The following is a 3,284-nucleotide window of genomic DNA, read 5'->3' on the forward strand; positions in this document are numbered from 1 at the left end:
GCTCCGAGCATCCCCGGCGGCCCCGGCGCAGCGCCTGCGTGGGAGCCCCCACCACGTGAGCGTCACAAGCCCTTCGGCGAGAGCGGATAAATCCTGAATGGAGCCGCCGCAGACCCATGGAGAGCCACCCACACTGGGAAACACAAATTAGCGCTTGACTCAATAGCTGGAGCCCAGGCAGGTGTTCCCAGCCTGCTGGGCCGTGACAGTCTGCTTGGAATGGCAGCCTTTGGATCCTGGTTATTGCTTTTACAACGTGTGAACGCTCGGCGGGTGTCCCCTCGTGTGTCCAGCTCAGGGGTGAGCGGGCTGGTCGGTGTGTGTCCCCCGTGGCTGTCCCAGTGTCACTTGCTGTCCTGTGTGCCCGCTGTACTGGTTCGGAAGGGAGGGGAGCACACGGCGCTTTGGGCAGAGAGCTGAAGTTGAGAAATAGCTGCTCAGGCTAGTGGTGTTTTCAAGAAAGTAACAGAACTTTGGTTTTCATCAAACTTAATTAAATTCAGCATCATTAAATGCAGCATCATTAAATGCAGGGAGGCTCCGTGTCCTCCCTGCTGCGTGGTGTAGGTTGGGACTGGCTCCATGGCATCATGCGGATCTGAAACAGGCAGAAGGAGCAGGAGGATTTGGCCAAGGCTGCTCAAAATACCATATTTTAAGGCAATGTGGTACTTTTCCTTTCCTCCTTCATTTCCCTCATCAGAATAAAGTGCTCTGTCATTTCTGGAGGAGGCCAAGCGTTGCTCTGCCTGCCTCCCTCACGGAGGATGCTCAGCATCCTGCATTCCTCTGGGGTGGTTTGTGGGGTGTTTTGCAGGGGACACAGACATCTCACGTCCCAGAGCTGTCCTTCGGCTGGGCTGTCTCCCTTGGGCCCACCCTGGCCCCTCAGAGTCCCCCAGAGCAGCTCCAGCACAGCCTTTGCCAGCCAGCAGTTCCTCCTCGTGGGGCCTGGGGAGCTTTCAGGGCTGGTCCTTTGGCATGATCCTGTCTGGATTTACACAGAACACTGCAGGCACCACCAGCTGACCCCACGGCCCTCAGGACCTGCCCAGTCCTTCCTGCACCTCACCTGCAGCTCAGTGGTGGTGGATGGTCACTCCTGCAGGCTGCACCCCAGGGTCATCAGCCATGTCCCTGGGCCGGGGGCTCCGCTGGAGAGCCCAGGAGCTCCTCCAGCTCCCCCTGGACACAAGAAATAATCTCTGGTACCTGTGTCTCCCGTGGCCACATGGGCTGTCTGTCCATGTGCTGCCTGCTGTGAGTCTGGCTGCACGCTGAGGTCACTGAGCCCCTCATGGGGACTCCCCAGAGGGCTGGGACCCCAGCCCATCCGGTGGGACTGGGCAGCATCTCCAGCCCCAAAGTGGAACTGGCTCCCCTGGTTCCTCACTCCCAGTCCTTGGAGCTGGCTGTATAGATGTGGCCATGGCTGAATGAGCCCAAGGCACCAAGCTGCCCAAATCTGCCTGGCACATCTCCCTCATCCTTCAATACCCCCATCACTGTTTTCTCTGCCATTTCCCTGGTTTACTCCCAATTATTTCATGTTTTATTCAATGCTCCCAATGAAGATGTTGCTGTAGCTCAGCTCTGTCCTTGTAACAGGCAATCCTGTGCAGGAACATCCCTTGGATGGAGGGACTGTCTCTGGGAGCTCCCAGCCCTGGGAATAAAGCACTGTTAATTCTGCATAATGCAGGCCTTTAACTTTTTCAGGAGAGCCAAATCAAATACCCTGTGGAACTCTTAAGAGTATTATGTTACTGACTTCCTTTATCAACTGAATTTATAACTATATCAGGAAAAATGTATGAAGTTTGATAAATCTGTTTTCCACGAGGCTGTTTGACATTTGCCTCCTCCTCTGCTAAGCCATGGGCAGTGCTGGGACACAGCTCCTGCCGCTGCCCATCACATCCCTCCTGGCTTTAAACCAGCTTCTCCCTTCTTCTAGAAATTCAACAGGATGCCAAGGTTTATTAAAATCCATTTTAGATCTTCAGAAGCCTTCTCAGCCCATTCTCTGAATGCTCCTGGGAGGGAGTTCTCTGGTCCTCCCCACTCCATGTTTACACTTTGCAGTCGCTGCTCAGCATCCCCCAGCTCCTGCCAGAACCCGGGAGCCTGTTTGTCTCCAAGCAGAGAACAGAAGTATCTGATGAATAAATAAGCATGTGTCACTTCTGCTCCATGACTGACAGTTACACTGTCATGATCCAGTCATGGTTCACACGTCAGGAAAGCTCCTTCCAACACAATGACAGAACTCCTCCTTGTTGTGCCTTGACCTTTCAGCTGCAGATTTATTTTAACTGATCCCATCAGCCACTTGTGTGTGGCCTGCTACTTCCCATATCAAAGTCCCCGATTTTTAATTTTTTAATTCAATTCCCCCTTTCTGGTGGGCCTGGCAGGGGTGTGAGGTGCAGGAAAGCTCCTGCCCTTGCTCCCGAGTTTCCATTTTCCCTGTGGGTTCTGTCCTGGCTGGTTTTGGCTCCGCTGAGCTGAGCTAGGTCACAGTGAAGGCATTAAACTGGGCTGGAAGCCCTGCCCTGGCTGGGCACCAGCTCTTCCCCCGCCTCCAGCTCCTCTCAGCCCTCTGAGTGAGGCCAAGCAGAGAATTTCCCCAAGGTGACAGCAAGATTGTTTCTGTTAGAAAGTTATTATCTTTAATTTTTAAAAGCGCCAAGCAAATGTCCCTGAGATTGCAATCACCCATGATGGAGCACTTTTTCTCACTACTCATTATGGGCAGGTATTTAAGGAGCTGCTCATCCTGTTCCTCTGTCTGGTCAGTGTCTGGGATAGATTCTCATCTCCACCCCAACGTGGTGCCTGGTGCAGCTCGGTGCCAGTGCTGCTGATGGTGTGGGGGGGCGGCCAGGCCAGGCTGACCACACTGACCACACTGACCACGCTGACCACGCTGACCATGCTGACCACGCTGACCATGCTGACCACACTGACCACGCTGACCACGCTGATCACAGTGACCACGCTGACCACGTTGACCACGCTGACCACGCTGACCACGCTGACCACGCTGATCACAGCGACCATGCTGACCACACTGACCACGCTGACCACGCTGATCACAGTGACCACGCTGACCACGCTGACCACGCTGACCACACTGACCACGCTGACCACGCTGACCACGCTGATCACAGCGACCATGCTGACCACACTGACCACGCTGACCACGCTGATCACAGTGACCACGCTGACCACGTTGACCACGCTGACCACGCTGACCACGCTGACCACACTGACCACGCTGA

The sequence above is a fragment of the Geospiza fortis genome, unplaced genomic scaffold, assembly GCF_000277835.1.
Source record: "Geospiza fortis unplaced genomic scaffold, GeoFor_1.0 scaffold213, whole genome shotgun sequence".
Classification (NCBI taxonomy): Eukaryota; Metazoa; Chordata; class Aves; order Passeriformes; family Thraupidae; genus Geospiza; species Geospiza fortis.